This window comes from Sapajus apella, unplaced genomic scaffold, assembly GCF_009761245.1.
Source record: "Sapajus apella isolate SASKATOON/1434 unplaced genomic scaffold, GSC_monkey_1.0 scaffold35, whole genome shotgun sequence".
Taxonomy (NCBI): domain Eukaryota; kingdom Metazoa; phylum Chordata; class Mammalia; order Primates; family Cebidae; genus Sapajus; species Sapajus apella.
This window is the reverse complement of record NW_022436975.1, coordinates 14,102,909-14,128,358: the sequence shown is the minus strand read 5'-3', so window position 1 is coordinate 14,128,358 and position 25,450 is coordinate 14,102,909. Positions and strand designations below refer to the sequence as shown.

Genomic DNA, 25,450 nt, shown 5'->3' with positions numbered 1-25,450 from the left:
TGGAGTAGAAACACTGGGCTTCACCCTGCTCTCATTTCTGTTGAGCCAGATGTTTCTGAGGGCCCACAACTTCATGTATCTTAAGGGCTGGCACAAGATACTTTATAAGGAGATGTGTGTCTCCATTTCCACGTAGCAGAGTAGGAAATAAAAACCTTGTGAGTAGGCTGAATCTGTTGTTGCACAGATGGTCCTGTGAGAGTCCTCACACCCGGGGCCTGGTGCACAGAAGGACTGCATGCCCTTCCCTCATCTTCCCTCCCTCCATGGCAATAATTAAGCAGCCCTACCTACATGCTGGGTCTTTCCATTTTTATCCAATTGCAAGAAATATTTAAGAATTTTCTCCTATGGGAAGAATTAAGCAAAAAACGTCTTTCACTCTTCAGAAACAGCTTTGTTGTTTGCCTGGGATTTTATTTCATTTAAACAAATTTGTTTCAGACACGAATAAAACTTTTTGCCACATCATAGCACTTTCATTCTTTTTTTGAAATGGAGTCCTGTTCTGTCACCCCAGGCTGGAGTGCAGTGGCATGATCTCGGCTCACTGCAATCGCCACCTCCTGGATTCAAGTGATTCTCCCGCCTCAGGCTCCCAAGTAGCTGGGATTACAGGCACACACCACCATATCTGGCTAATTTTTGTGTTTTCGATAGAGACATGATTTCACCATATTGGTCAGGCTGGTCTCAAACTCCTGACTTCAAGTGACCTGCCCACCTCAGCCTCTTAAAGTGTTGAGATTACAGGTGTCAGCCATCGTGCCCAGCATTTTCATTCAATTAGTTAAAAATTAATGGGTTCTCTAGAGATGGTCCCATCCCATATCCTGGGGGAAGGAAGCTTCCATTAAAGCCCAAGAGAATGGAGTTTGGAGAGCGTCTGGATAGCTGAACACAGGGAGGTTCCTGCAGGGTGGCGCGCCCAGGAAGGGCATGGAAGCTCTGTGCCCCTTCCCCTGTACCTCACCCTATGTGTCTCTTCATCTGAGTCCTTTGTAATGCCCTTTATAATAAACCTGTAAACATTAAAAAAGAAAAACTGGAGGTGTTTTGCAGTAATGTATTAGAAACACTAGATGTCAGGAGAGAGCAAGCTAACCTAATGTTTAACTGGTTGTGTTTGCATTCAATTATTTAGAATAGTAGATTTTAGGAAATTGTTAGAAACCCAAGGAACATTTATGAGTAAATTATATATATTAAATATTACATTTAATTTATTTAAATATATATTTATTTAAATGTAAACATAAACATAGATTTACACCCAAAACCGAATATTTTCCACTCTGATCTATGAGGAGGCCCTGAAGACTCGATAGAAAGAAACACTTTAAGCATCTACTAAGGGCCAGGTGCTATTATGCACATAAATCTGTGGATTGTACATAAAATTCCAATTCTCTTTTCCCTGATGCTTAACTGGCCAAAATCTAGGCTAGCAGAGTGTTTTTCAGGGTGATTGAAGAAAGAACCAACACATCTCTCATGTAATGAGAGATGCTTCTGAGGAGGCCTGCAGGGAAGGCACCGAATCAGTCAAGCAATCCTTGATCATTTCTAAGGATGTGGCAGGAGAAGTGCTTCAAACAAACATGAACTTGGTTTGTATTTTTTTTCCATAGAGTAGGTAAGAGTACAACATAATGTATTCTAAATCTTGTCATAGTTTCCCCTCCAAATTGAAGGGAAAATTTCTAATCATTGGTTTTCCTGTTGAACTTATTCCTTTTGCATAAATGTACATTCTTCTAGGCTTCCAGTTCTCTGACACTTATTATAATTTCTCATAATCTTAATTTAGAGCCAGTTTGTTTCATAGTCTAGATACTTTCTTTTGCTATGGGTTAGCATTCAAGTTAATCCTAGAAGTTTTTGAGAGAGAAACTCAAGGGTTTGAGGGAATTAGAGAAGCTCAGAATGGAAGAGAATTTATATTATTACGTTGGGAAGTGGGAAGACTGTATTTCCATTAATGAAGCCTACATAGTATTTGTTTTACGCCAGCCATATCAGTCCTGGATTACAATGAACTGTTCACAAACTAAAAATTGCAACTCTGTCTTTGCCAGTTTGTGTGTCATACCTTCCATCCAGTTTTCCAATGGAGAAGAGTGGACAGGTGCACCAGAAGTCAGGATGCTGAGGGTCATTTTATTTGTGCCATTGGCTAACTGTGTAACCTCAGCAAAGCATACATTCACTTAGCCATGAAAGTCTCTATTTATACTCTGCATACTTAGGGTCCTTTAAAATTGTCCTTCGTTTTTAAACCAAGAGAATATGCTTTTTCATTTATAGTCTCTGATAATCTAAAAAATTATTCCATATACTTTTAATAAAATTAAATAATTTGCACAATAAAAGTGTTCAACCTGAGCAGTTAGAATAGCAATTTTACTTTCCCAATAGTTAAAACTATCCTTTCTTTTTCAGTTTTGTAAAATGAAGTGAGGATGGGAATTTGCATTTTTTCTCTTCTCTAGTCAAAAGAATCTAAATTACTTGGTTCCTCTTTACTAGTCTCTACCCAAGGACAAAGGAGCTAACAAATAATGTATGTGAATTTGTTAGTATAATTAAATATAATGATTGGCTCCAATTTTGAAGGAAAATAGCCACATAAAACAAGATTTGAACTGTCTTAGAATAGGACTTTAGAACAATAACAATGTAACAATGATAATAAAAAAAATTGAATTAAGGAAGTTCTTTTGTTATTTCCTTTTGGCCTAGTTTCACACAGTTGCCAATACCATTTGTGTCCTGCTCCTTTACTTAACTGGATCAAAAGCACATTTCTTCATTGCTGCAGAGCTGCCCGGGCGGCTGGGCCTTTACCCTTTGGAAGGATTGGATTGCCCTGCCGAGTGACTAAGCTCAGCAGGCTAGGATTGGTCAGCATCGGAGGTGGGTTGAGGGTGCAGACAGGTCAGGAAATCTATCTGACATAGTCCAAAGTGGGGCAGGGAAGCAGATCCAAGCCAGTCTACCTGGGGAATCAAAGTGCAAGAGCCGGAAGGACCAGAGCAATTTAGTAAGTGGACAACGGAGCCTGGAATTAGGAACTGAATTGAAGAAAGCTTGACACCCACAGGTTCCCACAAGCCGAGAGAGTCCAGGACCGGTGTCCCAGTGTCTGGTGGAGATCACAACTTACTTTATGGTGTTCAGGAGGGTAACTAGGGGCTTCTCTCTCTGTCTTGGAGATGCAGTATCAAGAATTACACTTTTAAAAATTTTCAGTGACTGTAAGACATTCCCTCTGTAAAAGCTACCAGCACTTGCCTGCTTTGGGCAGGAAGGATGTTTTCTTTAAAGCCAACATAGACTGACAGTAACTCTGCCTCTCCCAGCGCTCAGGTGTAGGCTCCCTGTAGAGGCCTCCTGGGTTAGAATTGCTCTGGGCCACTGCCACTGCATAGCCCAGACCTCTTCTCTTCCATGTTCTCCCTGGTCTCTCCTGCAGAGGGGATTTGATATTCACAATTTTTTTTCTTATCCAGTACCCTTGGGTAGGTGGGTCTTTGGGGTGATTTGCCTGTCTTTGTAATTAACTGAGTGATGTACAGGTTCAGGCTGCAGCTCCAGTGTCTGCTGCATTGTGGTCAAAACATGACGTAAGCAGAACATTATCACATGTGGGGAAGACTGCCCAGCCCAGCATTCACTGCATAAGTTTAATTCAGGCAGAAGTCGTGAGAGACCTCATTTTGGCCTTGTGCTTAAGCAATGTAGCTTTAAAGAACCAGAAAATTGGCCAGGCATGGGGGCTCATGCCTGTAATCCCAGGACTTTCAGAGGCTGAGGCACAAAGATCACTTGAGCCCAGGAGTTTGAGACCAGCCTGAGCAATACAGCGAGACCCTGTCTCTATTTAAAAAGGAAAAAAAAAGGAAGTGATGACTGCGTTTGAATCTTTTCCTATGTGTACAGGAAAAAGAAAAAAGCTGAAGGAGTCAGCTTCCTCAGAGCCCTTAATACCTGCACAAGGACAAGCCCCATAAGAGTACTTGCTCCCCTTTTCCTTGAACTTCGGCTTAAAATCCTTCTCAAGATGAGGTCCACTGCAGTAACCTAATGTTGCTGCAGCTTCCTGGATCTGGACCTCACTGCCTTCCTCAGGATACCCTCAGGGTACCTACCACTCCCCCTGGCTGGCAGGAACCTCTTTTGCAGTCTGTCAGGCTCAGTTCCGTGTTCCGTGTCATCTAGTCCTCCCACAGGAAGGGGTCCAGATTCGGGGAGTGCTAATCTCGGGACATCAAACTGTTTCAGAAGCCCTTGTTTTGCAACAACTCCATCTTCTCCTAGTTCAGTGGTTTAAAATAACCATTTTATGGCCAGGCATGGAGGATCACTTCTGTAATCCCAACACTTTGGGAGGCTAAGGTGGGAGGATCACGAGGTCAGGAGATCGAGACCATCCTGGCCAACATGGTGAAACCCTGTCTCTATAAAACTACAAAAATTAACTGGGTATGGTGATGCGTGCCTGTAATCCCAGCTACTTGAAAGGGCGAGGCACAAGAATTGCTTGAATCCAGGAGGCGGAAGTTGCAGTGAGCCCAGACCGAGCCACAGCATTTCAGCCTAGGAGACAGAGTGAGACTCTGTCTCAAAATAAATAAATAAATAAACAAACAAATAAATAAATAACGATTTTATTTGGCTTCTGATGCTGTGGTCCATTGGGCAGTCCTTGTCTGCGCAGGCAGCAGACAGAGAACCATGTGTCCTACCTGACCCAGGTCCTACCAGGATAAGCACATGAGATGCTAAAAGCATCCAGAGAAGTTAATCCACTTTTGTATTCATGAGCTGTCTTTGTCCAAGTGTTGAGCCAGTTAGAAACCATGGCCTCCTGAAAACAGAGACAAGAGTGCTCAAATTTGCCAGCTTGGATGGAGGCTGACAGTCTGCCCACGAGACCCTTCTAAAATGTAGATTTTATTTTTTATTTAGGTATGGTGAGGCCAACAGATCAGGAGACAACTGCCAACGAAATGATAGTTTATTACAGTTGCCAGGAGGAGGGGCGCAGGTCAGCCACCCACGTAGGCCACAGCAGGGGCGCTGAGGTCGGTTGTAGGCGCAGAGAGTGAGTGGAGCCACAGCCAGAAACAGGTTTTTTGTGGTGTTTGCAGGAAGGAGTGGGGAGGCAGGGTAAGCAGGCTAAGCAACTTTGAGATTGGCTGGCTTGCATAACTCGATGCGCTGCCTGCGCCTGAGGCGATTAGGACAGGGGAATAGTGTCCCCCTGGGCAAGAGCTCATTAAGCAGTGGGCGGGGAGCCCGCTCTGAACTGGTTAGCTTGCTTATGAAAGGCACCATCAGAGGAGGGCTTGTTACTTTTAAGAATCAGCTGATCCTAGGAAAAGCAGCACCCCGCCTCCCCCCAAAGGCTCTCCTCCCCTTCAGGAAGCCTCTCAGGTCAAAGCTTCCGATATTGAAACAAGAAAACGTTATATGCGAATACACGAGGAAGGGTGCATTATTGTTTCTCTCATTTCTTTGATGGCTAGTGGTACTAAATGAGCTCAGTATTTTTTAAAATTTCTTTATTAATTTTTTAGAGACACAGTCTCTTGGTATTGCCCAGGCTGGAATGCAGCAGCTATTCATGGGCATAATCATAGCACAGCCTCTAACTTCTGAGCTCAAGCAGTCCTCCTGCCTCATCCTCCCAAACAGCTGGGACTATAGGCACATAACCACCACGCTAGGCTCAATATTTGTTTTATCTATATTGCGAATTAACTATTCATTTCTTTTACCTTTATTAGTTTCTTAACGTTTATCTTATTTGGTATATCGTTCTTTTTTTCTTTCGATATGTAGTTCTTATTTTATTTCATTTTCATTTTACCCTACTTTCAAGCTAACAAGTTAGGTATATGGTTCTTTACATAACATTATTAATTCCTTGTCATCTTTATAGAAAATGTTTTTATCTCAGTCTTCTTTGACTTTGTTTCTCCCTTTTTCCTTAACATAAAGAAACTTTTCTTCTTATATAGCCAAATTTTTAGATTTTCTTTCAATGTTTGTTTATCTCTTTCTTTAATCCCAGAAAGTATTTCCCCCTTTTAGGCTGCGTGCGGTGGCTCACACCTGTAATCCCAGCGCTTTGGGAGGCCGAGGAGGGCGGATCAGGAGATCAGGAGCTCCAGATCATCCTGGCCAGCATGGCGAAGCCCCGTCTCTACTAAAAATACAAAAAATTAGCTGGGCATGGTGGCACGTGCCTGTAATCCCAGCTACTCAGGAGGCTGAGGCAGGAGAATTGCCTGAACCTAGGAGGCGGAGGTTGCGGTGAGCCGAGATCGCGCCATTGCACTCCAGCCTGGGTAACATGAGTGAAACTCCGTCTCAAAAAAAAAAAAAAAAAATTAGCTGGGCTTAGTGGCGTGTGCCTGTAGTCCCAGCTACGTGGGAGCCTGAGGCAGAAGAATTGCTTGAACCGGGGAGGCAGAGGTTGCTGTGAGCCGGAGATCGCGTCTCTGCAATTCAGCCTGGCTGGTGACAGAGCGAGACTCTGTCTCAAAAAAATAAATAAATAAATAAATAAATAAATAAATAAATAAAAGAAAGTATTTCCCTATTTTTAATTTGCTTTATGGTTTTTTTTCTAATTTTCTATGGTATAATTTTTTAACCCTATGACTCAACCACAGTTGATTTTTGGAGCATGAAGTGAAGTTAGTAGCTAATTTTTTGTTCTATATTTACAACCAGTTTTTCCAGAATCATTGTCAAATAATCTCTTTTTCCAGTTATTCATGGTGCTGTCTATAGGATATAACGAATTATTGTAAACGCTGTTGTCTGTTTCCTGCCATCTGTTTTGTTTCATTAATTTATGATTATTCTTATGCCAATACCTCTCATTTAATTACAATATATTTGTAACATATTTTAATATAGGACTGACCCTCCCTTATTGGTTTTCTTTTAAATAATTAGTTTTGATATCCTTTCCTATTTATATGTTAAGATGAATTTTAGGATTATTTTGTCAAAATCTCCCCTCTCTCCCACAACATGATTTTATCAGGAATACAATAAGCCTATGTATTGATTTGAGAAAAACCCATATCTTTACAATGTTTAGTTTTCTTTTTTGATATGACAATATACACAGTGTCTTTTATATCTCCTAGTTCAGCTAAGTAGTTTTATATATGGTATATTTCTCATTGGATTAATTATTCCATTATCTGTTGGTATTTCTCAATGAAATTAATTTGTTTACTATCTTAAATAGAAAGTTTTAAACATACACCCCTTTAACCTGTCAAAATAGTATCTCTATAAATTTTTAACAGGTTGTTTTAGGGTGTAGGAGTGGGGATTTTTTTTACTAGCATTCCACTGATGTGTTTGTCTGTGAATTTTGTACCCGTTCTTTTTATTGAGCCATTTATTAATTCTTGCAACTTTTTAATTGATTCCTAAGGAATTATTATGTTATATATATTTGTACATAAATATATAATTACATGTTGTACATAAATATAATACATTAGAGTTATTAATTCATGTTTTTATACATATGAATATTTCCATATTTTATATAATGGATTTTTTCAGAAATAAAGAATTGATTGTGCACATTAAATTAAGAGGAGGCTGAATCATTCTGACACTGAAATGGTACAATTCAAGTAGCCTGGTTAAGATTTACAGACTTCTTCTGCTTTACATGAATAAAAGCATTCCACGAGGAATGAAGTTTTCTGGAAGGCATGATCCCAAACCAGCTATTTACATGTAGGATCAGCTGTGTGTGCTTTGTTACTGCTCTGCTACTACAATTCAGCTTTTACTTTTTCTTTGCTTTCAAGCAGAAAGACCTGACAAACTACCAAGTGCCTCAGGGTGCCCAGAAACTACCCAAATGCTGCCCTCCTGTTGAACTGTACCTTTAGGCAAGAACTGATGCTGAGCTAATGAGAGTGTAGCAAGGTATTACCAGTTCAGGTGTCATCAGTTTTAATTAGATCTTCCCGAATTCTGTGAACCTAGCCAAGATTCTGGCTTGGGTGATTTTAATGTGTTTCCTTTCTAAAGCCTGGCTGCTAATTTGGATTTTTTTTTTCTGTAGGATTTCCTGAATCATTATGACTTAAAAGTCACTTATTTTGCCTTTTATAATGGAAACTCTTTATTTTGAAATAATTTTAGTCTTATAGAAAAATTGCAAATGTTATACAAAGAATTCCAATGTGCCCTTCACCCACACCCAAATGATAACATTTTACACATTCGCATTATTATTCTCTTTCTTTCCTATTCTCTGTTCTCTGTGTTTGTGTGTGGTGTGTGTGTATATTCACTGACACACATATACATATTATTTTTTAACCACCTGGGATTAAATTGCAGATGTGTTGCCTTTTATTCCTAAGCACTTTACTGTATATTTCCTAAAAACAAGGACATTCTCTTATATAATATTGTATAATTATCAACATCAACAGACCTTTTTAAAATTTTACACATTGTCCTGACATCATCCTCTATGCAAATAAAAAATGTATTTTCGGGTCTAGAATCCAATTCAGAATCACAAGTTGCATTTAATTGTCATGTCTTCTTAGTCTTTAATCTGTTTTTGTCTTTTATGACTTTGACATTTGTGAAGGCTATAGGCCAGTTATTTTGCAGAAGCTTTCTCTTAATTATAAATCTTCAACTAATTCCAGAGGCGTGACTTTTAACTTGTAATTGAACTCCCTGATTATCTTAACTTTTCCATGTCTAATCTGAAAACATTCATCTCCAAATTATCGTTAAAGAACCCAAATATGCAACGGCAGAAACAGGGGAAGGGAACTGACATTTGCTGAGCACTTGCAAAGCCCCAGTACAGGGCAGTTGATAAACATTTAATTAGCACATCCTCTTGTAACTTATTATCCTTATTGCCACTACTACCCTAATTTTGCAAATGGGAAAACAGGTGCTCAGAGACTGTGACCTGCCTATAGCCTCACCACACTTCTTCTGAAAGGACCCTTGAAATTTACCTTGGCCCTCTCTGACACTTGGCTCTGTATAGACTTTGACTTGCAGGTTCTTCTAGCCTTCCATGGAGCTCACTAATTTAATACCTTTCTTCTCCACTGGACTGGGAGTTAGCTCTTGAGGAGGAAGAACCACAAGTTGTTTACTTTGTTGCCTCTGTGCCTAACTCCAAGCCTGGAACTTAAACTGTATTTCTTGAAGGAAAGCATTTGAGTGTATAAAGTCTAAGGAATAAGCAGTACATCCTGTGCCTGTGGTCCATATTCAGGACCAGAGCCTGTACCTAAGCTCTGGAGCTGTCCCTGTGCCCTGTGTACAGCGTGAGCCTCAGCACCATCCAGGGCACAACCCCAGTTGGCTCCCCATGGTGAGCTCCCGCCTGGTGCTTTGACACCATTGTTTGAGATTTTAGATTTAAAACATTTTAAAAAATTCACCTTGTAAACCAGAAAGAAATGTTGAATCATTGTCAAGAGGTGAAAGAGATCAAGGACCATCTTTCGTGATTTTTCTCACTGGTGAAATTTTGTGAAACAAATGGGAGAAATGTCACCTGCTCTTAGGAAATTCCAGTCTTTTTTTTCTTTGATATTTGCCTGTTCTACTTAAGTGCCACCCACCAGAAGTATACATGGTTAAGTCTTCATGCACATGCTTTCTACTCATCTATGTTCATAGGCTGCTGAGAGCAGGATAATACCGAGAGCCAATCTGAATGTGAGTCTGGAACCATAATCCTTAAGTGAATAAACATCTGACTAAAAAGGGAAGGTTAGTGGATACCATCAGGTATGCATTTAATTTCTCAAATATCTCAAACTCCACTTTGCACAATCAGCAAAAATTAATGAAAAAGCTATAATGATAAAAAATAAAACACTGCATTTTGTGTATAAATGGCCCCTAAATGCAAACCAATTCTTTCATTTGGTGCTTATCTGAGGAGGACCAAGCTGGTTTTGGCACTACCGTAAGCAGGCGCTCATTGCTGCACCATCTGAATACACTTTCCTAGTTTGTTTCCCTCTTCATTCTCCTTGGTAACTGCCTCTTACCCTCCCTGTCAAATCTCCGATACCTTTCTTCTCTCCTCACTGTAACCTGATGAACTTCCTTCTGTTAGCTCAGAAATATTGAAAAGGATTAGAAGAGAACTCCTAATAAGCCCCACTGTTCAGTGCTCCCCCAGCTTCATCTGTACACATATTCTCTCCCTCCCCTACCTGAAGCTCTGGCCAATCACTCATTGTCATTTGAGATCAGCTCCTCTACTGTGCACCAGATCCTTTCCCAGCTCTACTACCCAGGGGCATCACACTAGCAAATGGCCCCTCCTCCCACATCATCAACATTCACAATCTCTCCAGATTCATCCCATTAGTCACACATACTATAGTACCTCCTACCTTTAAAAGTCCTCTGTTGACTCCACACACTCTGTCATTATCTCCTTAATTTGCTGTATACCTTTATAATAATCCTTCTCGAAAGAGTCATCTATACTTGATGACTTATTTCTCGCCTCCTATCCTCTCTCAAATCTATTCCACAGGACTTTGGCACTTTCACCCCTGTGCTCCATAGAAATTGCTCTTGTCAAGCTTACCAATGAACTCCAGGTGGCTTAATCCAATGTCCCGAATTCTCATGTGACTTTATCAATCATTTGTTGTATTTGTCCCTCTTTGCTTCTGGAAACACTTTGGTACTAGGAAGACATGCTCCTTAAATTTTTTTTCTTATTAATATTATTTTTAATTGTAAAATTATAATTGTATACATTTATGGAATACAATGTGATCTTTTGCTATATGTATACAATGTGGAATGATTAAACTCAGTTAAGTAACATATCCATCATCTCATTTACTTATCATTTTTTATAGTGAGGCATCTGAAATTTACTCTTAGCTATTTTGAAATATATCATACACTATTATTGGCTATAGTCACCTGCTGTGGCATAGATTTCAAAAACTTATTCTTCACCCCTGTAATACTAGCACTTTGGGAGACTGAGGCAGGTAGATATCTTATGTCCAGGAGTTTGAAACCTGTCTGGGCAACATGGCAAAACCCCATTTCTACTAAAATAGAAAAATTAGCCAGGTGTGGTGGCATGCACCTGTAGTCCCAGCTACTTGGGAGACTGAGGTGGGAGGATCGCTTGAATCTGGGAGGTGGAGGTTGCAGTGAGCCGAGATTGCACCACTGCACTCCAGACTGGATGATGTCCTTAAGCTTCATTCATGTTGTCACAAACGACAGAATTTCTTTCATTTTTAAGGCTGAATAGTATTCCACTGTGTATATATACCACATTTTCTGTATCCATTCATTCATTAATAAACAATTAGGTTGAGTCCGTATCTTGGCTACTGTGAATAATGCTGCAGTAAACACGAGAGAGTGCAGATATCTTTTCAACATATGTATTTCAATTCTTTTGAATATATATCAAGAAGTAGAATTGCTGGATTATATGGTGGTTCTATTTTTAGTCTTTTGAGGCACCTCCATACTATTTTCCATTATAGCTGTACTAATGTGCAGTCCTGCTAACAGTGTACAAGGGGTCCCTTTTCTCTACATTCTCACCAACACCACAAAAAAACTCACACATTTACAGTCAATTCATTTTTGACAAAGGTGCCAAGAACATACAATGGGGAAAGGGCAGTCTCTTCAATAGATGGTGCTGGGAAAATCAGATACTCACATTCAGAAGAATGAAATTGGATCTCCGTCTCACAACACATTAAAAAATCATCTCAAAATGGATTGAAGACTTAAATAGTAGACCTGAAACTGTAAAACTACTAGAATATATAGGGGGAAGCTTCACAACAATGCTCTGGGCAATAATTTTTTAGATGGGATCCCAAAAGCATAGGCAACAAAAGCAAAAATAGACAAATGGGATTTCATTAAACTAAAAAGCTTCAGCAAAGCAAAGGAAGCAATTAACAAAGTGAAGAGGTAACTCAAAAAGTGAAAGAAAATATCTGCAAACCATATAATATAGTTTGGATATTTGTCCGCTCCAAATCTCATGTCGAAATGTCATCCCCATTGTTACAGGTGGGAGATAGCGGGAGGTGTTTGTGTCACGAGGGTGGATCCCTTATAAATGGCTTGATGTGCTCCCCACAGAAATGAGTGAGTTCTTGCTCTATTAGTTCACATGAGACCTGATTGTGATTGTTAAAAAAGGATGGTGTCTTTCTTTCTTTTTTTTTTAAAGATGGGGTTTCACCATGATGGCCAGCCTGGTCTTGAACTCCTGATCTCAGGTGATCCACTCTCCTGGGCCTCCCAAAGTGCTGGGATTACAGGCATGAGCCACTGCACCCAGCCAAGCATGGTGTCTTTCTTGCTTCCACTCTTGCTATGTGATGTGTCTGCTCTTGCTTTGCCTTCCATCACGAGTAAAAGCTTCCTGAGTCCTACCAAAAGCTGAGCAGGTGCCAGTACCACACTGATTGTACACCCTGCAAAATTGTGAGCCAGATAATCAATGATCTTTTCTTCCTGAATTACCCAGCCTTAAGTATTCCCTTATAACAATGCAAAACAGACTGACACACCATACATCTGATAAGAGATTAATATTCAAAATATACAAGGAGCCCAAAAATGTCAATAACAAGAAAATCTACAACCCAATTAAAAAATGAGCAAAGGACATGCACAGACGTTTCTCAAAAGAAGACATACAAAAGGCTAACAGGTTCATGAAAAAAATACTCAAAATCACTAATTATTAGAGAAATGCAAATTAAAACCACAATGAGCTATCACCTCATACCTGTTAGAACGGAAGACACACTCTTTTTATTGTCTTCTGATCTCATTAACTGCTAGTTTTTAATGTTAGTTGGTTTATCAAGCAGAAAATTTCATCTTTCAAGTTATCACTGAAAGCCAAATGGACCAATCAGCATAATGAAAGGAAAAAATACGCATGAAAATCATCCTCAAGAAAACTGGATGACGGAAAATCTTCCCAAATCACAGAATTCAGGTATATCAGCCAAACCTGGGCCAGCAACAGGACTGGGGAGGGATCAGTAGTTGTTAGTGCAAGTGATAGGAAAATGAAAAGCAGCTGGGCGCGGTGGCTCATGCCTGTAATTGCAGCACTTTGGTAGGCCGAGGAGGGTGGATCACTTGAGGTCAGGGATTCGAAACTAGCCTGACCAACATAGAAACCCTGTCTCTACTAAAAATACAAAAATTAGCTGGGTGTTGTGGTGCATGCCTGTAATCACAACTACTTGGGAGGCTGAGGCACGAGAATCACTTGAACCCAGGTGGCAGAGGTTGCAGTGAGCTGAAATCTCTCCACTGCACTTCAGCCTAGGTGACAGAGTGAGACTACTCCATCCCTCTCCATCACCAAAAAAAAAAAAAAAGAAAAGAGAAAAAAAAAGCAAATATAACAAGCCCTACAAGTTGTAAAATTGGAATATCACTAAAATCAAAGAAACAAAACCCACATATGTTACTAACCATAGAAGAGCCACCCTGAGTGGGACCAAAGTACCTGGATATGAGAACAACTGGTGAATAGAAGTCCTCGCATGGTTCCAAGTGAGTACAGAAAATTGTGTGCAACTGGGGAGAATCATAGAAACCAAATTGAATTGAACAGGAACCCGGAGGCAAAGAGAGAGAAGGTTCAGGGAGCGGCTGCAGGGTGGGAGGGGAAGTCAGGGAAAGTGGATTCCAGAAGGTGCTATCAAAGCTGAGTGCAAACAGGGCTCCAGGCAGAAAACCTTCCTGAACCATCTTCATTCTTCCATTCTTATTTTAAAAAATTCTACCAACTTGTTGGAGAGATTGTGGCAGTTTTCCTGTGGAATGTTGATTTTGTTTGCTCTCTCATAGTGTCATCTTACTTTTCCTCTACCAACAACATTTTCTGTAAACTGGAAAGTTGGAAGCACGTTTGAATCTTTGGCAGAAATACTATGTATGAGTGCTGGATGAGTATAGCATCCTACATCACATCAGAAAGGACCTAAGGGATGATAATGCACTTTGAATGGTGGGAAGACTGATCAGTATATCCAGGGGTAACAGGCTGATTTTTCCACTATGAATACCTGGCCTTAGTCTGTTTGAGATGCTATAACAAAATATCATACAGACTGGGTGATTTATAAAGAACAGAAATGTATGGCTCATAGTTCTGGAGACTGGAAAGTCCAAGATGAAAGTCCTGGCAGGGCTAGTGTCTGATGAGGGTCTTATTACTGCATCCTTACATGTCAGAAAACCGCAAGGGCAAAAAAGGACTGTTTGGAGCGTCTTTTATAAAGGCCTTGATCCCATTCATGAGGGCTGTACCCTAATGATGTAATCACCTCCTGAAGGCCCCACCTTTTAATACAGTCACATTGGTGATTAAGTTTTAACACCTGAATTCTGGGGGACAGTCACACCATAACAGACATCTGTGTCAACTAACTCATCTGACTGGTGACCACGGGATTCTGGTGACCACAAAATCCAGTTACCTGTACACACTCTTGCCACTACTGATGTGGTGGAAGCCACCACCAGCTCTCACCTGGAGTACTGCCACAGTCTACTTACCTGTTGCCTGATTTTATTTTCTTATTTTATCCCTACATCCCCTGGGAAGCTGCATCACCCTCAGCAGGTCAGGTGGCCACAGCAATATTTCTCTGGCAGATGAAAAAGAAATACCCGACTGGGGCTGCAGCCAGGTGCAGAGTGAGTCTGTGACCTGTTGCCTGTTCCTGCGATTGCTCCCCAATTATCCCTTCTTAATAAAGGAGTCGGAGAGATCCTTCAAAAACCCGAGTCCCTTCGTGTTACTTCTCTGTGCCAAACTCTCCAACAGATTCCTAACTCACTCCCAGTAACAGTGGACTGCATGCATTGGCCTCTGAGGCGTCAGTGATCTGGCCCCTGCTGCCACTTTCAGCTCATCTCCCGCCACCCTCCTCTTCCTCACTCAATGCCCATGTCCCAGCCTTCCTTCCAGTCTTTACTTAAACATCACTTTCCCAACAAGGCTTTTTCTGAGCACCTTCCTGCAATAACTCTTATCTTGGTTGGCCCTTCCTCTGCTTTATTTGTCTCCACTGCACATGAAACTATCCGAAGTAATGTTATTTACTTGCTCACATAACTGTTTTCTGCCGCCTTACCTAGAATGTAATTTACATGAAGACTGGGGCTTCATTTTGTCCCCCATCACTATGTGATGGTCCAACTTAGACCTCATGTCAATCCAGTACCAAACACAGAAAATCCTATAAATCTGACTCCAAAAAGTCCTAAGGGGTAATAAAAGTCTTTAGTTGAAGTTTTTATTTTTATGAGGCTCTGGAGGACAGGCATTGTCAAAAATATGCTAAAATTTACTAACACACTCACCAGACATTGTTCCTCCTCCTCTTTTTTTCCCTAAGAGTTCATTTATTTGGTAAATTGAAAATTAATAATGGCCCTAATTAAACACTTTACTTCTCCCATTATAGAGCAAAGTAAGAACAAATTAAAGCATGTCAATCCCTGTTAAGTGAATTATCCAGAATGATGTAAGTTACAGCTGGTGGATCTGAACATTGACCCTGAAAGCCCAGGCTCTTCTCACTCCACCGCACCTCGCTACTACAAAGGTGACCCTCAAGGGAATCATGAGTCCCAAATCCTCAATTTGTTTTTCTTTATCACTTTTATTTAGGTGTCTTGTATATTATTGACCTTCGCACTTTTTAATTAAAATGAACCCAAAATTTGTTGTTTTCTGTTCACCTGTCATTCTTACCACCGTGATTTTAAAATCTCCCCATTTCTGTTTTTTGTTTTTTTCAGAAGTTAATCCAAATACATTCCTATTATCACGTGACTGTCTTTATGATCTCTTTCCATCTATAATTTACAAATTTTATTTGGAGCTTAATTTCCAGAAAAGTGCCAGAAGCAATTTTTTTCCAAAGCCAGGGGTGGGGGTGGGGAATTTTTTCTTAGTATTTCTTTCAGTGAATAGTTCTATTGCCTCCCAAGCTGTTCTTCGTAAGACAGCCTCAGGGAGAACCTCTGCTAAGGCAGTGTGGAAGGTTGGAGCCCCCACACAGAGTCCCCACTGGGGAACTACCTAGTGGAACTGTGAGAAGAGGGCCACCATCTTCCAGACCCCAGAATGGTAGATCCACTGACAGCTTGCACCCTGTGCCTGGAAAAACTGCAGGCACTAAACGCCAGCGTGTGAAAGCAGCTGCAGAGGCTGTACCCTGAGAGCCACAGAGGCGGAGGTGCCCAAGGCAATGGGAGCCCCACCCTTTCCGTCAGCGTGCCCTGGATGTGAGACATGGAGTCAAAGGAGATCATTTCGGACCTTTAAGATTTAATGACTGCCCCACCGGGTTTGGATTTGCATGGGGCCTGTGGTTCCTTTGTTTTGGTCAATTTCTCCTATTTGGGATAGGAACATTTACCCAATACTTCTACCCCCTTGTATCTTGGAAGTAAGTTGCTTTTGATTTTACAGGCTCATAGGTGGAAGAAACTTGCGTTGTTTCAGATGAGACTTTGGACTTGGACTTTTGTGTTAATGCTGGAATGAGTTAAGACTTTGGGGGACTGTTGGGAAGACATGATTGGTTTTGAAATATGAAAAGGACATGAGATTTGGAAGGAACCGGGGCAGAATGATATGGTTTGTCTGTGTCCTTACCCAAATCTCATCTTGAATTGTAATCCCCAAGTGTTGAGGGAGGTGATTGGATCATGGGGGCGGTTTTTGCCATGCTGTTCTCATGGTAGTGATGGAGCTCTCACGTGATCTGATGGTTTTAAAAGTGACAGCTTTCCCTTGCACACTCTGTCTCTCTTCTGCAACCAGGTAAGTTGTGCCTTGATTCCCTTTCACCTTCTGTCATGATTGTACGTTTTCTGAGGTCTCCCAGCCATGCGGAACTATGAGTTAATGAAACCTCTTTCTTTTATAAATTACCCAGTTTCAGGTACTATCTTTTTAGCAGTGTGAAAACAGACCAATACAGACAGCTTCTAGCAATTTCATATCATTTTTATGTTAAATGGGAATATTTATAACATAGGTCAACCTGGATATCATGTTAGATAGAAGGTATGGACCAGTGGTTCCCAGTCTGAAGACTGCATAAGAATCACCTACAGAGTTTGTTCACAGACTGTTGGGCCCACCCAAGAGTTTCTGATTCAGTCTGAGGTAAGCCTGAGAATTTGCATTTCTAACAAGTTCCCAGGTGATGCTGTTGCTGCTAATTTGGGTACCACTTTTTGGGATACTACTATAATTATTCTAATATTTTAAATATGTTTGGCTTTATGGAATTATAATTGATGTACAGGAATTGTATATATCTGTGGTAAACAGCATGGTGTTTTGATATACACATAAATTCTGAATTGATTGTCCACTTTTCTTAAAGTTGCTTGTCACCCTAACCTCTTTTTCTTCCTACCTCTCTAAACTCCCAACCTACCTTTCCTCTTCCTCCTTGTGTTTCCCATTTCCTTCATCTTCCTCCTACCCCTTATCTCTATGACATTTCTGATATAGGTCAGTTCAGCTTTTCTCTGTTTTTAGTTCTGCAACAACCCCCATCCCAGCTCAGCACAACAGAGACAGAGCAGTGTGAACAAAGCTCCTCCCTTCCCTCTCAGGAACCAGTTCAGCAGCCTCTACTGTAGCATCCATCTATACCACAGTGTGGATTCTCACTCTTCTACTGTCTTGCTTCTTAGCCTTGTTTAATTCCCCAGCCCTTACCCTGCAGCCATTTTGAATAAACTCTTGTAAAGTACAGAGGACAGACGTCTGAAATATCCACTTCTCACCATGAATCGTGCAACAGGATGTGCCTCTGCCACGCCCATCTAATTGTGGTTTATTTGCTTAATATTAAAATGCTCTCACATATACATAAGCCATCTGCTTTTCCTCCAGATTCATTGAGCCCTGATGCATTAAGCATCTGTAGAGCTATTTCATTTTATGTCATTAAGGATGGGAATGTGCAAATGTAAATACCAATTGGAAAGCTTGAGTAGTTTTTCAAATTTTTCAATCATACTGTTTACTATATTATTATTCTGGATTAGTCTACTTTAGGTACAATTTCACAGTATCATCAAAGACCTACTCCAATATTTAGATCCCAAATGACAAATTTAATGGCCTTAGTTAACACCCCAATGATGTAGGCTTAATTTTATGGTTCAGCTATTTTTGCTATTTACTTTCCTGAGCTTGAGCCAAGCTGAAACGACTATAAGAAAGCAGAGTTCAATTTTCCATGAAAGAAAATACTTCCTTCCTTGTAAAGGGAAAACCTAGGTTTTCCTAAGACACCTGAAAGGACTCTCCAGCTGGAGATGGAGGAAATGTAGGTTACATGCTCCTACTCATCTCTCAGATAATGCCTTAGTCAAATTCCCTTCAAGGAGATGCTCCTTCCCTGGAATTTTCCAGCTCAAGTGAGGAGCTGAAACTCTGCTCTCAGTAGCCTTTGACGCCACTGGTTTAAGAACATAACATTTAATGAATGAATGAATGAACTTGAATTTTCCTAAATAGGTTATATGAAGAAAGACTAAAATGTCTCCTTCCTTGGTCTATGGCACCCAGCCACTCAATCCTTTTTCCCAGAGATGACCAGTGCAACTGATTCCATTTACATCCTTCCTGAGACTTAGACAAATCATCATACAATCCCTTCCCCCACTTTTCACAAACATAGTGGCATACTGCACCCACTTCTGCATGTGGCTTTTCCCCTTACCCTATTTTGGAAATATTCCAGCATTCTCCCAAGTATTCGTTCTTATTAGTTCTTTTCTGATGCCACACAATGACCCATGGCATGGCAGTTCCATAATTTATGTAAGCAGTTTCCCACTGGTACACATTTGGGTTATTTCTAATCTTTTCTTACTACCAGAATGCTTCAGTGAAAGCAATGAATGACTTCTTTACACAAATGTGGGTACATCTGTAGGACAACTTTCTAAAAATTTCTAGGTCAAAGGGTATGTGCATTTTTAATGTTAACACACGGTGCCAAATTCACACTAATAATATTGCAATTTGCAGTCTTCCCAAAGTAATGAATGCATTTAAAGAGTTTGCAAAAGGCTCTGGAATAATGTAAGGGCATTAAACCAGTGACCTGAAGTTAGATAAGATGGTTTATAAGCTATGGCGTATGCTTCTTTCATCTGCACTTTTCTTCCTGGCTCTCAACTTATTTTAACAGAGCAGAAATTACCTCAGTGAGACAAGGTAGTTACTTCCACCCCCTTAGCTGCCTCACGCTTTTTCATTTCTCTAAGTCACAAAGTAACATAGGCTGCCTTAGGTGATGCAGCTCAAGGAACAGAAGTTACCAGGACTCTTTTGGCATTTTTAGTATTATAGTATTTTTTTCATCTCCATCCTCCCAACCCCAACATCTGGTCCAACCAGAACAAATGCCAGAGGCCAAGCACAAGAGTGAGTGGGTAGCAAAAAGACTGATGTGACCAAGGGGCCATGGAAGGCTGAAAAAGAGACAGGACAGGTGAGAGATTTCTCTACTGCCAGGAGAAGGGGGTCCATATGGTGCCCTAGAGAATAATGTTGTGGGTAGCATTATTTACTCTCCTAGCTGACATTATTTTTGTAAGATGCACAGAGGATAAAGATTAAGACAGTCCCTATTATTCTATGGAAACTTAAAGTTTGAGTACATTTTCTTTTTTTCTAATTTTCTTAAATGTTGGCAAAATCCTAATACATCAAATATACATTACAATGAAAAAATACTAAAGGAAACTGTTTGTAATAAAAGGTTGTGTGTCAGTGTTCGCTATGTGTTCACCATACTCTATTTCTTTTCCTTTTTGGGTCAGAGCTAGACCCTCTTTTTCTGCTTTCCTTGCTGTCTGGTGAGGTACTGTGATTATGTTTTGGCCTGAGGAATGTGAGCAGAAAGAGGTAATGTGAACCACTTCCAGGCCTGGCCTCTAAAAAAATCCCCATGCAATCACTCCTACTTTTGCTCTTTTTTCTTTTGTACCTACAGGCAAAACAAAACAAAACAAAACAAAACCTTGAGGGTCCTAGGCGTTCACAAAACCAAAACACAATGAGACTCGTCCCTGAATCTGCTTGGAGGAGAGCTACTCAAGAAAGCTTGAGTTTTATGTTTTCATTAACATTACGATGTTAGTCATCTTTTCCGACTGGCCTCTGCTGACGGATTGCCATTACGCACAAAGGCAAGTATAGGATTCAACTTTGTTATATAGCTTTCCCCAACTTAAAAAAAAAATCCTGTCTTTAACTGGCAAAGGGATTAGATAATTCTTTTTGAAAGTGAAATGAAAAACGAAATAGATGTTTGCCCTTCATGCTAGAATATATTTTTGAGTGTATGAAATTCTATATTGGTGACCTCCAGCCCTTGGAAACCACAGATAGAGTGAACAATGGCTACATGAACAACTTGATCTATGGCATGGGCAGGGGAAGAAAAGAAAAGGGAAAGTTGAAAGGAGCGAGATGGGAGAGGGGCACTAACATTTGGAGGAGTCTTATCAATATGTCATGGCCTGTGTTGTTTGTTTTCCCTAGCAACCCAATGGGACAGGAGTCAAACTCTCTATATAAAGGCAAGAAAACTCAGGCTCTGGGAAGCTTCACTGATACAAAAATATGGAGTAAATGAATAGTAGCATTGGCACTAAAGTAACATAGAGAGGGGCATACCCAAGTATAAGAAATACAGAGAGATCTGAGATACAGAAAGGAAAGGTAAAGAAGAATAGAGAAGTGGCCGGGCACAGTGGCTTACCCCTGTAATCCCAGCACTTTGGGAGGCCGAGGCGGGCAGGTCACTTGAGGCTAGGAGTTTGAGGCCAGTCTGGCCAACATGGTGAAACTTCGTCTCTACTAAAAACACAAAAATTAGCTGGGTGTGGTGGCGCATGCCTGTGATTCCAGCTAGTCAGGAGGCTGAGACAGGAGAATCACTTGAACCTGGGAAATGAAGGTTGCAGTGAATCGAGGTTGTGCTACTGCACTCCAGCTTGTGCAACAAAGCAAGACTTTGTCTAAAAAAAAAAAAAAGTAAAGAGAAGAAAGGGGAGGGGCGAGGGGAACAGCAGCGCTGGATATGGGCCAGGGGTCTCAGTGACATCTCAACTCTATATAGTGGCCCCTCAACTCTATATGCTGACACCTCTTTTTTCTAAACATATTTGCTCTGTACCAATGCCTGTAACTCAAGGAAATTGCTTGAGCTGGTTTTTATTCCCCAGGACACTTTGTCCCTTAAAGATGCATTCAGTTAAGGAGTTCTAAAAGGATTGCATTAACTGGAGATATCCAGTCTTTTATTTTTCATCACCAAAATGACAAAGACAGAATCAAGCACTATTAGTGCTGATATCTCAGCTCATGTAAGTCTTCGTTAGAGCCCTTTAATGTAACCATTTAAAGAGACATCTGCTTTTTGGAAAAACACTTTTTGAAAGCAAACTTAATGAAGTCATTTCTGCATAATCTGGAAGCGAAAATGTCTTTTGTCATTGAATTTCCTTTTCCTTCATATTGACTAATGTCAGACTATTACGTGTCAGTGAGCTGAACAAGCACATACTTTGCTCTGCATTGGTGTCTGTGTATTCTCAAAGGATTAAGACAGCAAAAGCTGGGAGGAATGACATTAAATTTAACTTCTACTCGAGCAGAGGAAGAGTGCAGCGTCCTTGTTCTTTGCCAGCAGTTCTGGTTTGTAAAGATACATGCAGTTCATAGTATTTGCTGGTATTTTTAACCCAATGAGGTAGCATTGAGGTGATTAGGTTTACCCACTGCTACTTAACACCTAACACCCTCTCGTGGTTTCCTAGTGAGCAAAACCTCAACTTCTTGTCTTGACCTACAAGGCTCTGAATAATCCGTCTATGTCCTACCTCCCACCTGTCCAGTCTCAAGCCTCTCTACTAAACTTATTGGGCTCAACCCCAGAGAGCTCCTCTCAGGTTCCCTGAACATTGTTCACCTCTTTCGAATCTCATGGCCTTTGCACTTGCTCTTTCTCAGATTGGAAGGCATCTCTTAAGGTTCTCTGCATCACTGACTCCTTGTTCTTCGGGTCTCAGCTCAGATGCTGCTTCTTCAAAGAGGTGTTTTATGTCCACCCTATTGAAGGCAGGGCCCCATGATCTCACATCTTTATGTTAAGATTTTAAGCAGGGTGTAAAAACAAGGTTCAGATTTGTGACTTTAGAAATACAACATTGAAAGCATAGTTTTGGGGGATGAAGGGTCTAAACTCCATGAAGAGGCTATTAAATAAAGAGAACCATAATGAATGCGATGGCAGTGGGATTGCAGAAGAGGAGCAAAGAGATGATTAAGTTATTTTGACACAGGCAAAAGATGAAAGAGAAGGAAAAGAATATATTCCAGCCTGTAGTTTAAATCATAGCTATGATTAGATTATAGGAACATCGAATATGTAGCATGCCAGATGTCATTCACTTCAGTAGGGAGGGCACCATGTTTGAGAGCCTAAAGAAAAGACCTGAAGCCAGTGAACGAGACAGGGTTTACTGAAGGGACTTACATATGGAGCAGTCCAGTGGTAGTGGACTGGAGAGGAGTACTGCAGTCACTTGTAAAAAGCATGCAGTTTATATGCATTTCCACTTATCACCCTCCTGCTAACCTCCACTTGGCAGCCTTCATTTAACCCAAAATGAAGGGCCTCAATCTCCTGCATGGGCTGCATTCCACAGGATGGACTAGGGGCTCAGATGTTCCTCATAGATAAGGGATAAATCTCCAGGTTGGCCACTCCTGGATTCCTTAGCACAGATCAACAAATACACATTCTTCTTAAGCCATAGGGTCATTCTTAGGATATGCTTAAATTAAGTTGTTGCTACGAAGTGTGTTTGCCATACAATATAATTTTCGTTTGTCCAACGAGGCATAGGAATTCAAATGCTCATCCAAGGGAAGAGGCAGTCATATCAGCAATGTAAACTTTTCTTCTTAAAATTTGGCTTGTAAGTAGATAGGCACTCTGAGACTAGACTATATTTCAACTCTGATAAATGGAAATTGAAAAAACATAAATTTTTATGTTGTTGTGATTTCATCTCTAAGAGTAGAATCTGCAATATGTCACTAAAACAAGCCTCCCTGTCTCTTTTAAATAAAGTTGTAGAACCACAGAAAAATTGCAATACCAGTACAGAAAGTTCCTATAAAACTTAACCCCCTCCTTTTCTTTTCTTCTGTGATGAATGCACTGTGAGGTGCTAACGATTGGTTCAAGACAAATTCACTCACTGTTTTTTGAGAAAGTCTGATCCGGGATGGAATCCCAGTGCAGATGACTCAGGTCAGATGTTAAATGTTCTGTCAAATAATGTAAAGAATACAGTGTTGTTTTTAATAATCCTTGTGGAGATTACAGAACTCTCATGTTAAAGGGGTTTTGCTCCCTGGCTGGGCTGTAGTGGAGGATGTTTTGGTGATCTGACACAGAGGCAATGAAGAAGTCAAAGGTGGGCAGATCTATCTGGGAACAAGAAGAGAGACGCAGAGGAGCAAGAAGAGAGAGGCTAATGGAGACCAGTCTGTGAAGGTGGATTCGGAATGGCTCTAGACCCACTGGTACCTGAGACCTATTTTAAGCTATTCGTTTCTGGAATATATTTGCCACAAAGCCATAGTAGCATTTGTTAGCTACAAACATTTGTTTCAACTTTGCTTGCAGAATCAAAAGAGAAGCCGAGTTCCTGTTTTGGGAAGAGGCAGTGTGGAGTGAGTGGCAGAGGTGAGAGGTAACTGGAGTTAGGGGCACTGGTGGGGAGCCCAGAGCACCTATCTGCAGTGGGCAGTGGTGTCACCTGGGTATACTTGCAGAGCATTTACATCCTCTCCAGGGTTGCTCATAAAGTTTTTTTGGAGGGACCAGGTTTCCTATACCCATGTAGCTTAAGACTTTTATTTGTATATGAAATAGAGGGATAATTCTCCAAAATATGAAGAATTCAAGAACATTCAAGATGCATGTCATTTTTAAGTTTACTACAAGAAATATATATTATAGTGAGAAAACTGTATTAAAAACAGTCAGTAGTCATCTTCTACTTCAATGTCTATTTTTATTTGTAGTTGAAAAGAATAGTCTATTACCGCTAACTTATTGTAGATTTACTCAGAATCAAAGGGTCCAGAGAGACATAAAAAATGTATGTAGTTTCTATTAAATAACACTTTCTGATCACTTTCAAATATGAGTATAATATACAGGTATTATATGCACAAAAAATGTAAAAATTAATTGAGAAATCAAGTCTTGTTACCAGTTTGTATAAGAAAAAAGACAATTATATTTTCACAGGCTACCAACATTGTATAGGATAGCTCCTGATAGGCTTTGACTTCTTCAATTAATTCATCTGGTAGCTCAAACATCTGTAGAAAAGAAGTTAATATACAGTGAAGTCACTACACAGTGTTATGGGACAGTAGAAATTCATATCAGTACAAAATATCATTCAAGATTTTCATATTGAATTCGTGTCAAGATTGAGAGATATCTTTGTTGGCAAGCAATCTAAGAATTATTTGACGATTGAGAGATTTAAAAAAAATGATTTCTGCTGGTAAAAATGTTAACGATTAAAAACGTGTAGTAGAAATAGACAGAAGGTACGATGCTCTTGTCTTTCTGTTCCTCTTACCAGCAACCCAGGCCTTTGAAATATAATAAAATAGGTACTTCCAATATTTTCCATAAGATGGCAGAGTTGGTATTGTGAACGTTGGGTGCAAACTCACGTTAGTTCTGTCAGTCACAGCAACAAAAAGAGGCTTAGAGTCATTCTCATCGCTTAAACATTGTTATCGTGCTTTCAATAATCATCATCATCAACATAATAATAAAACAATAATATCTAGTTTTTGAAAACAATAACAAAAAACCCAAATACATGTCAATCTGCAATTACACCATGGTTACCCCAGCACTCCCTTTGAGCATCGCTTTTGGTCTTTTACTAATTTCCTTAGTTGCCTGTTCTGTTAAGTTTTATTTAAACACTAACTAGTCAAACTAGATCCAATGTCATCACTCTCAGATCACCACGCATGTAACAAGAAAACATCTGTTGGTATCACTGAAGCATGCAGTGGTCATAAATGTTTTTGATTGTTAGGAGCTGTAGACATGCTCTTTCAATGAAAATTTAGTGGTCTGTCAGACGAGGTTTGGTTTGTTTAAGATGGGTGACTCATGGACACAGGGAGGGGAGCATCACACACTGAGGTCTGTCGGGGGAAACTAGGGGAGGGACTGTGGGGGTGGGGAGTTGGGGAGGGATAACA

General features: G+C 40.4%; 1 non-coding gene across 1 annotated transcript; it reads right to left on the bottom strand.

Annotated features, from left to right (window-relative positions):
- Positions 1–14,674: 14,674 nt before the first annotated feature.
- LOC116563669 lies at positions 14,675–14,788 on the bottom strand. The gene has a single exon (XR_004274513.1). It is a non-coding gene; the product is annotated as a small nucleolar RNA SNORA77 (small nucleolar RNA).
- Positions 14,789–25,450: the final 10,662 nt, after the last annotated feature.